Source organism: Eubalaena glacialis, chromosome 4 (genome assembly GCF_028564815.1).
Source record: "Eubalaena glacialis isolate mEubGla1 chromosome 4, mEubGla1.1.hap2.+ XY, whole genome shotgun sequence".
NCBI classification, from domain to species: Eukaryota; Metazoa; Chordata; class Mammalia; order Artiodactyla; family Balaenidae; genus Eubalaena; species Eubalaena glacialis.
The window spans coordinates 37,266,091-37,277,238 of NC_083719.1; the positions used below are offsets into that span (position 1 = coordinate 37,266,091).

Consider the following 11,148-nt stretch of genomic DNA (forward strand, 5'->3'; position numbering starts at 1 on the left):
CTTCCATTTACCCCCCAAAAAGAAGGTAGTGAAAAGAAGGGATTGTTGGGGTTCTGAGCCCCTTGGGCAGTTAGAAAGGGAACAGAAACCAAAACAATCACTGGATGTGACAGAGATTGACAATCAAGAAGTCTAAAGCAGAATGGGAAAGGTGGTAGAGAAAGGGGAAGAAAGGAGAAAGGAAGGGTATGAGAGGACATCTCCCCCAGTAATCCTCATGTAAAGAGGGGCTGGAGGAGAGTCTCAAACATTATGAAGTGCAGGTCCTGAGGAAGAGAGTTGGTGTTTGAGCCTCAAGGAGGAGTAGGTCAAGGAAGGGGGCCCCCCTCTCTCTTTGTAGAATGGAACCACCCCACCTTAGGGGCAGCAACTTCACAGGCCGTAGACACTTTCATCACTGTAGGCAATGTACAGAAAGAAGTCTTCTTCATGGTGTTCCTGGTATAGCTGACCCATAGTGGCACTGGTGGGTGGAATGACATTGTTGACAAAGAAAAACAAGGCATCCTCAGCTCAGAGATGAATTTGCTTCCCGATCAAGAAGTAGAACTGACCAACTGTAAGATCAGAAGGCACCAGGTATATCTTTTTGTCCAGGTCTCCTATCTGAACTTTGGGAGCCTTTTCTACTATCACCAGGACCCGGTCCGGGTATTTCTTTCAGATCTTCTTGCCCTCAGAGCCATGCTTCTCTAATGGATACTCCTCTTTATACACGAAGTTCATCCTCCCAGGAACTGGGCTGGACCGGGCTGGGCTGAGAGAACCTGGGGTGGGGGCCGGGAAGAGGGGGCCAGTGGTGGCGATCTCAATAATTTGAATTTTTAACAAATTTTTATATGATTCTGATATAAGTTATATATTGGGTCCTCTATTTTTCCTCCCATTGAGTTTTGGGATGGTTTTTAACACAATGTTATTTTGATCAGAATTAACTTATAAAGGGGTAATGTCATACGTATTTCACAGTCAGACATAGACAGACAGTCAGACAGACAGACACACACACCCCAATACAGGTCTACTGGCTTAGAACTTGCATGGAAATTTTCTTCTATTTCTTTAATATTTTTTTTCCAGTCTCCATTGCTGGTTTCAGAAAATGATGCTAGAGCCATAGGCAAGAACCAAATGAAATGGTACGTGCCAATGTATAACTTAGTAACCATAAGAAGACACTAAAGGATTCTAAGCAAAGGTATCTCATGTTTATATTGTGCTTTAAATTTTTAATATTATCAATCAGATATACTGAAGTGCAATTTTATTTTCCATAAAATAATTATTTTTGATTTTAGCCCCAAATCTGCTAATAGAGAGAAAAATAAAAATAAAAATAAAAATAACTTACAAACTCAGCCCTGCCAAGCAACCTAGTTTCTTCCACTTTAGAACTTTGTCTCTTTCAGGTTAGCTAGGTAAATCAAAGGCTCTCCACCTACTCTATTTTTCCTATTCCCACATCACCCTTCTTTTTCACCTCTCTTTGGTGTATATCTGAGCATTTAAAAAAAACTTGTAAGAGTGGGATAAGAGGGGCCTCTGTTCCATTAGCTGCCCTCTCGATTCCTTCTGGTCTCCCTTACTGATGTACCCATTCCCTTCTGTCTGTAGCATCGGCTACTATGGCCCATGGTCATCCCACAGTCTCCAGTCAAAAGGGGACTAAATACTTTCCCAGTACGAATTACATGTGTCTTCAGATCTCCAGACCACTTATTATCACTTTAAAATGCAAACAGGAGCTTGTGAACCTATTCCATTTACATTCACACCATGGGGAACTAGAGTCAAAGGTTATCTTGGGTCCATTCTCTCTGATTAAACACACTGCGTGCTGGAGGTGCTCTTTGAGGTGGTGTCTTTCCAAAGTTCAAACATAAAAGGAAATACAAACTTCTGCTTTCAGCTAGGTTTGAAAATTATTAAGAATGCAGAATCTAAGATAATGCTTCTCAAATTTCAATATGATATGAATCACCTAGCAATCTCTTTAAAATGCAGATTCTTATATAGTAGGTCTGGATTGGAGCCCTCCAAATCTGTACATGAACAAGCTTCCAGGTAATGCCAGTGTTGCCAGCCCATGAACTGCACTGTGAGAAATGGAATCACATTAAATTCCAGAGCATTTGCAAACTGATTGGAAGGCAGAGTTAATGTCAAGGAAAAACTTTGATATAGCTTACCATCCTTTAAACTGGCCTTGCCAACTCTTTAGAGTGTTATAACTTTCTTCCCCAGCAATTCCAAAACCCTGCAAATTTAAGTTCGATGTAACCTTCATCACCATGTATTGAAATTATTTTCTGTTCCCCTCAACTCTCTGAAACAACTCTCTGTGCCTAATTCTTTTGGCACTGCTTTTGCCCGATCCAGTGGGACACTGAATATTCTCAAGAAATGTATGATGAATGACCTGTGTTCTCAGTTTAAGTGTGCAAAATATGCCAATATCTTTACCAAACTTCTGAGTGTTATAAGTAAAAAAAAAAATCTACATCAGCTTGTTTCCTTTCATTTGTAATGTAGAGGAACAACCTAGCCAATTGCACTTTCTGGTTACTGGATTTTAAACCAATATAAAAGAAACGTATACATAATATGCAAAACTGAAAAGATTATTGCTATTTCACCTTCCTCCTCTCCACTCTCATCCTGTACCCCTTGCCTCAGAATATTCATTGGCTAAGTGCTGAAGAGCAAAAACTAAAATATTATCACCTATGATTGAATTTTGTTACAGCACATATTTATGAGAATGTAATTCATCTCAAAAGTCTACATAATTACTGTTCCTCTTAAATAATTTTAAAAAGTATAATATAATGGAAAATTTTGGAATCTACACTGGTCCTAGAAATACAGCCTTTTCTAAATATAAAATTAATTATTACATTCTAAGCTTTCTGTGCAGCATTCAAACAACCAGTTGGTGAGGTACAAGTCAAATGAGAGAAGAGGAACTGGTCCGACTATCAAAAATGCATTTCTAAGGTAAAATTTGCAACGGAACATGTTTAGATCAGGGTTTTAATCTATCAATCATTATTATCATTAAACTATTATTTTCCAACTTTATATAAGCTCCCTTTGGTTCCCTGAATGCTACAGTTGATTTTAAGCTCTAATCTAAAATGAAATGTAGCATTCGTTTTGCTTTATGTAGAAACATCAAATTATCCAAGAAAAGACAAATTACCAATAATCAAACTTGTTTGAATAATTTTTAAGTGATTCCAGGCAATATATATTTACTAATGTATAGAACATGGAAAGTTTTAGCTTCAAATTATGAACTTACAAAAAGTTTGTAAAGGACTGAATATAAGGGGGGAGTTATGGAAAATATTTGGTCACCTTAATTATAGGTTTAAATGCCACAAATGCTATAATAATACTTTTTACTTTGTTTTAATTTATAAGCAACCAAACCAGTTTATAAACATTAAGCCAAATATCTCTTTAAAGTAAGACTTCTTTTTTTCTCCCTGAGTATCATTTATAGACTGATAAAAATGAAGTGAAAAGTAAATGTTTTCCTCTAGGCAGGAAAAGTACCTTCCATGCTAGAGCAGTTCTGAAAATGGTAACCACAATTCCTCCCAATTTTTTGCTTTTTCCTCTCTATAACTGTTAATTATAATAAAGCATACTGAAAAGTTTTTCTTGAATGATAGCTCTGGTCTGCTATTATGTTTTTATTAATATTTTTACTTTATTTCATTTATTATTATGAGGATGAAACAATTTGGGGATTTCTTTTTCCACTACTCAATGTTTTTTTCAGCAACAGATTGTTTTCTCTTATTTGACAGTATTCTGAAAACCACCTACTCATTCATGTTTGATGTGGTCAGACCTCTGTGGTGAACTAAAGACCATCATTACTGTTCGTTTAGTGTTCACATTTTGTTTAGCAGGGGTTTCATATTAGTGGCTACTCTGGGAGATGTTTCTCAGATAATTATGGCAGAAAGGCAGCAAAGGAAAGGCTGAATGAAGCAACCCTAGGCTGGAATTCTCAATCTTGCCTTCAAGTGAACAAATATGTTTTCATTAGACTCCCCTCTTTCTCCACAGTATCTCTTAAATAAAGAACTTTTTCTTTTTACAGTAGACCAAAAAATGTATGCATTTAGTCTTTATAGATTTTACTTTTATTGATTTTGCATGTTGTGAAAACAGTTTCACTGAATACTTAATTATTCTTAGATTCTACTTGTTTGCAGCTTCCCTTCGTTTACTTATTTTAAAAAATATTTTATGTAGACAAAGGTGCTGTGGCTATGTCCTCAGATCCTCAGACAGTTCTCCCATTAAAGTTATCTATTCTGTTTGTGACATGATAGCTTAGCAGGACTCAGTAGGCCATTAGGAAAATAAGCAAATTCTTATCTGGAAGTCATTAACTAGAATCACTCATTCTCTTGCCTGGAAGTTGGTTCTTTTCACATCCTGGAAAAATATTTTGATAGAGAATTAAGTGCTGGTGAAAGGTGAGTATATGGCAGAGAGACTGGAATGGGTAGGGGACTAAAGCCACATTTGTCTGTGTGATCACTGAGGGGCATTAACAAAGGCAAGGTCAGTGACCAGCTGCTGGCATTGTCATAGTTCACTGCTTAAGTTCTGACATAGAAATAACAGATTCATAGCCAATCCATTCTACTTCACTGAAGGGTCTTCTCATCCATGTCAGTAACAGGTAGCTTTAGGTTACATAGTTTTAATCCACAGTTCTTGATGATGATCCGTGGAGATTATCTAGAACTGCAAATTAAAACTCTTAGCCATTCCAAATCCAGTGGGTCATCTAAACCCAAGACATTAGCTAGAGGTTACCTTCCCAGCTCCAACATCAATTTCAAGGAAATATCCTGATCCAAAATCATGAATAGATTCCCTCAGTCAGATTCCCCCACTGAAGTCCATAGTGAATAAATGAGCAGAGTTTGAGAGAATCTTCTTAGCAGGAGGTAAAATATGCTTTTCTTTGGAAAATCATGTCATTTTTGTAACATAGAAGCATTTGCCTGTGAGAAAATTAGTCTCATTTATAATTAAATTGTGATATAAATACCCATTCATACCCATATATCCAAGTGTGTGGTTTTTTTGTTTAGCTCTCATACATAGCGTAAACATGAAGTAAAGCTAGATCTGTCTCTCAATTCTAAGTCAGCACATCACTCCTCGTATTTGCTGACCAAGCTTAGAAACTGAGTAACATCGTAATATAAGTTGTTTAGTGATTCATTGGGTTGCAAAGGCATTGTATTTTAGAACTGTATTATTTCATTTATGTCAAGGAGGACTGATAAATAAGAGTCTGGGGCCATTTAGTCGATGGGTCCAGTGCTCTGTGATGGTTTCCTGGAACATGAATGATCTATGAGCGCACCGTTGAGCGGTGAACTTCCGCTAGCTCCCCACAGAGATTCTGTCCCAGGGCCCAGATTGTGCTGAGCTCCAGGGGAAAGATACATAGAGTCGGAGCCAGCAATTTCGCTGGCTGATAGTTCCCCCCACATCTCCAAGATATGAAAAGACAAGTGAAAGGGGACAGTTTTAGAGGACCTTTCACTCCCCTTCCTGACAATGTCCTGGAACATGCATCATCACTGACCTTAACTATCCTCTTAGGGAAAAGGCCAGAGAGTAGGGGTTTACGGTAATTTGTGTTCAGTCTTGTGGATCAGAAAAATCAAGAATAATGTGTCCTTCAGATAAAATCAATATCATTGAAATTAAATTACAGAAAACTTAATAAGACTGTGCTGGTTACTTATAAATGCACTCTAAATATTACTGCTAATGCACACACCATTAAAGGGAAAAATTAAAAGGGAAAAATTATTCTCATAGATCAGAACACAAGATTATAAATCTGAGTTTGAGATTCCCTAAGTTAAGAACATATCTTTGAGTGCATATTATCTATGCAAAAAATGTTCTGGCTTTATATATGATAAAATGAAGTTTTCTTACTGTTTTTCAAAGAGTAAGATCAAAAGAAAAGCAGAGAAAACAGTGTAGATATTGTAGATGTCTAGAGCAGGACTCTAGTCTGATGTCTGTATAAATAATCTGTCAATATACTTGTGAATATAGAACTTATTTAGTAAGCTGCCGAAAGAATCCATAAATTTTCTAAAATTGCTTAGTTTAAATTTGGTAGTGTCACAGAGCTTTTGAGTGAATATGGCTCAGTCTGCTTTCCTGATAACTCAAAATATACACAATTCATAATAGTATGTCTATGTAGTAATGATGACATAGTTTAGTATCATCATTTTGACAAAGATCAGAGGGAACAAATCACTAAATTACCAATGAAGAGAAAATCATCACTGTGCTATAGCCAAATCGTGTTTGGGCAAAATATTGTAAGACCTGAGCCCAGATGATGAGTTTTGTGGAAAGACTGATAACTATGGATATTGGACTTGGGAGAAAAGTGAGCATATCTTTAGTTTATAACACAGTATTAAGAAATTTCTCATCTGACTTCTTGCCGAACTGAACTGGCTACTTAAATGCACCCATGGGATGGCATGAGGTAATGGTAAAAGCCTTTGAAATCCCCCAAACTGTCATCACGTAAAGAAACAAATACAGAGACCCTGATTTCAACCTAACCATTTCTAAAATACTGGGGGAATAGGTGTGGTATGTTATATGGAGGTTTTTATTTTCCTGCAGCAAGTGTCAGGTTTTCGAGATTCCTAAGTTAAGAAAAAAAATCCAGAATTTAGCGTCAAGACATAGTGAGGGGTAGAAACAAAAGGTGACTTAGCCCCCCGCTCCCTCATAATCCTATGCAGACTAAAATTTGGTGGTCAAACAAGCCAGAGCTGAACTCTATTATGACCACACTAAAGACACAAGGAAAATCAGTTGGTTAGATTGCTGATGAGGATTTTGTTAGAAATCAATTCTCTGTGGGATAGTTCTGTTCCATCACATGAAACCAATCTCTAAATCTTGACAGCTTTTTCATAAGCACTGACTGTGGATCACAGAAGGGGCCAGGTATTCTTGTATCACTGTAAATCCATCAACGTGTTTCTTTAAATATATGTCAATTCTATGTACACAGAAAGTACACACTTATTTGAGAACTGTTTGTTATTAATCATAATAGCTATATTTCACTGAGTGTGCCCTATGGACCAGGTGCTATGCTGAGAGCCTATATACCTCATTTCAATTAACCCTTACACTAACACCAGGAGTAGATATCAAGCCAAATATGTGAGATGCCCAGAGTATCATAGCTAGTAAGTGGGAGACACAAGATTTGAAATCATTCCATCTGTTTCTTATTTTTACATTCTAAGCCACTTCATTATATTGTTATTCCATTGTTTTCTGTTTGTAAATAGCCATTCAAGACTAGGTGATATATTCCAAGAGTCTGTGAATTTGTAGGTTAATTTAGGTTGTAAGTTTTTAATCTAGATGATAATTCAAACATTTAGGATTTCAAGTCCAGTATAGCCGGTCTGCCTTGGCTGCATTATAACAAGAAATCCATTCCAGTAAATATGACTTTGTGTTTTTCTGTGCTATTGATAATCATATGAACAGATTCCACAGGAATAATAACTCATTGGATATATTTATATTTATATATGGTCATGTCTCAAACATACACATCTTGGCCTGTGTTATTAAAAGAAAAATGAAGTAGAAAAGGCAAACTCTTTTTTCTGCTTAATCAGCCATAGCCTAAATGTCAGAAGGATTAAGTTTCAGGATAAGCCTGGAGAGGTAGATAGGAGACACACACACACACACACACACACACACACACACACACACACACACCTCACTCACCAGAACAGTAGGAACCTAGGTGGCAGTATTTCATTAGTAGAGGATTTACAAAGGGTTGATTAATAAAGTGAGTAATGTCATTAAGCTACCAAAATAATTTTGGAAACCAATGGTCCCAATGTATTCTTGACTCCTCCAACTATATCTGATGGATTAACTTTTAGTTCTGGGCATCATATTTTAGGAGGACTATTGTAAGTCTGTAATATCGGGAGAGAGTAGCAAGACGATGGGGACCTAAAAGTAGTACTGGTATTAAAATGGTCAAAAAGTCTGGGTGAGCTTAGGAGAATGAAAGAAAAGGTTGGGGAGTTAAATGACAGTGGTCACCCAGTATTTGAAAGGCTGTTATGTAGGAGCAGGAAAAAACTTAGCTTTACATGGTTTCCAAGGACAGAAGTAGGACCAATGGGTAAAAACTATAGAGAAGTAGATACCTGGTTCAACTAGGAAGAACTTTCTAGTCATTATTACTATACAACAATGGAAGAGGCTGCCATAATATAAATTCACAAAGAATGGGGAAAAAAATGAAAGGTACTGTCAGAGGCAGAAGAAAAATGAGGGGGAAAGAAAGGGACTCGAAAGAAAGCAGAGAGTAAAACAGCAAAACCATAACAAAGTCAGAGTTACGGAGTCTGCTTTGGAAATCAAAACTGTTTTGTCCAGGAAGGTTTAATTGTAGATATGCTGGAAAGTAGTGGATTAAAAATAGATTTCTTTCTACTTTACCTGCAGAGTAATGTTGTAAATCATGTAGTAAAAAAGTAAGAGATACAAATTTAATACAACCATTTCTAAGCTATTTTTTGAGGATAGAACCAATTCTAGTCACATAAAGCACCTTGCATGATGTTCTTTTTTCATCTTCTATTAAATCTTTTCTGGAGGAAATGTTTGTTAGTTCAAATAAAGCTATTGTTATTGGTTAAAAGAATAATATAAAGTCAGAGTGTTTTTTGTGCATTTGTTTTCTATTTAAGAATAGAGCATTCAACTTCATTAGCAAACCATATTGTTTTAAATTAAATTTCCAAATAAATACACTTGGGTGTGAATTCAAGGGAAAATATTTTGCAAAACTCAAGGAAAAAAAATTAACATCCAAACTCAAAACATTCTAGTGGTTTTGTAAAACTGAAACATTTTTTGTCAAGGTTTTTAAAATAATGAATTCTAACCACATGTGCCCAGCAAAATCTATGTTCTTCAAGGCATCCTTCCTGCCCATACAAAAGTTAACAGTGACATCTTGTGGTTAGTTTTTACTCTTAAAAAAGCCTGTGTGTGTGTATGCAAAGTACAAAAATAATGCCCTTTTGTTTTACTGCAAAAATATCTAGTTTCTCCTTCCACTTCCAAATATTTTTGTGGTGCTTATCCCCTATGCAGATCTTTAATTGTTAAATTAGGTGTTTAAAATCACAAAAGCATAAGTCATGTTGATAGCATGTATTCTTGATATGATTTGATGAGAATGGCATTTTACCTCTGTGGTCTTCCTTCTCAAAATCCATAACCCCAATCTAACCATGAGGAATATATCAAACAAACCCAACCTGAGAGGCAGTTTCCAAAAACTGACCAGTATTCCTCAAAACTGTCCAGGTCTTCAGAAACAAAGAAAATCTGGGAAGCTACTACAGACCAGGGGAGGCTAAGGAGACATGACAACTAAATGTAATGTGATATCTTGGATGGGATCTTGGAATAGAAAGAGGACATTATGGAAAAACTAGAGAAATCCAAATAAAGACTGGACCCTAATTAATAGAAATGCACCATTGCTGGTTTCTTAGTTGTGATATATGTGCCACGGTCATGTAAAATGTTAAAAATTAGGAGAAACTTGTTGAGGGGTATATGGAAATAGAATTCTATAACATCCTTGCAACTGTTCTGTAAATCTCAAACTATTCCCAAAATTTTTAAAGTTTATTTAAATTTAAAAATACTTTCACGCTATGAAAGGTCACTGGATTTACTGGGTGGGACATATTCACCTTTCCAAAAATAAGAAACAAAAAATAAAGATTTTGCAATTTCTAAATGTCCCAGGTCTTATGTAGTGAACTTATATTGCTATGCAAATGTAATTAATAAAAACCTGATTTCTTTACAGAAAGCCTTAGGGCTTAACCCCAGATACAACATTCCTGAATTCCTCTCTTTGGATCTTTCCCACACAAATAAGACAATTTCATTATGAAATTATAAATACAATGGAAGTCATTCCTGCTCCCTTTGATGTTATCTCCTATGTCTCATCTCCTTCCACCTCCTCTTCCTTCCTTCCCCCCTCTCCTCCTCACCTACAAACTTTTGCACTTGCTGTTCTGACTGACTGGAACTCCCTTTCCTCAGGTATCTTCATGGTTCACTCCTTGATTCCCTTCAGTTTTCTGTTCAAATGTCCCTTGTCAACGAAGTCCTTCCTGATCAGCTTACATAAAAAATCACCCTCCACCATCACTCTCTGTCCTCTTGCCCTACTTTATTATCCTCCAGAATGCTTATCCAGCATGTGAATATTACATATTTGTTTATTTTCTATCTCTCTGGGACAGCATGTAAGCTTCAGGAGACTAAGAACGTTACTTGTTTTGTTCACAACTGAATCCCCAGTGCCCAGGGCAGCCCAGTGTCCAGTACATGATATGCACTCAACAGTATTTGTTCAATGAAGCTAAAATCTCCTCTAAAACTGGTGTCTACTGTTCCAGTTCTTCTCACTGGAGGAGAAAACTGATATCTCTTCCCCATTTCAGCCTACATTTATGATGCCCTCAGCTCCCATTTCTGTCTTCCTCTTCTCAGGCTCCACATGATATGCAATGGTTACTCTCTATCTGTAGCCAGCTCCCATATCTATTCTCTGCCATGCTTTGTGCACTGGGAAGCTGAGCCCCGAGGACTGCCTCCCTTGGACTCCCTGACTGGCTGGTTTCTATCTGGGTTTGGATAAAGGGCATGAGAAGTGAGAAGTTGAGGTATTTCTTCTGTGTCCCCCCTGTTTTGTACCCAGATATCCCATGACGCCATGTACCATCAGGTGGTTCCTCCTTCAGGGGACAGGTCTCTCTGGGCTCAGGTAATGCGCTTTCCTCCTTTGCCTCTTCACAACTTGAGGTAGGCATGTCTCTTTGCTGTTGCTGGTCTCTGAGTGTTTCATCATCGCTAGTGTGCTCTCTTAACCCTGCCCACACCTCTGTAAGTAGCCTGTTAATTAAAATCTCTTCATTTGTACCATGTGGGGTGCATTCTTTTTACTGCCATGACCCAGAGTGATAGCCTGGAGCAGTGGTT

General features: G+C 37.1%; 1 pseudogene; it reads right to left on the reverse strand.

Moving 5' to 3' along the window:
• Positions 1 to 372: 372 nt before the first annotated feature.
• On the reverse strand, positions 373 to 726 carry LOC133089671 (gamma-aminobutyric acid receptor-associated protein-like; annotated as a pseudogene).
• Between the last annotated feature and the right edge of the window lie 10,422 nt (positions 727 to 11,148).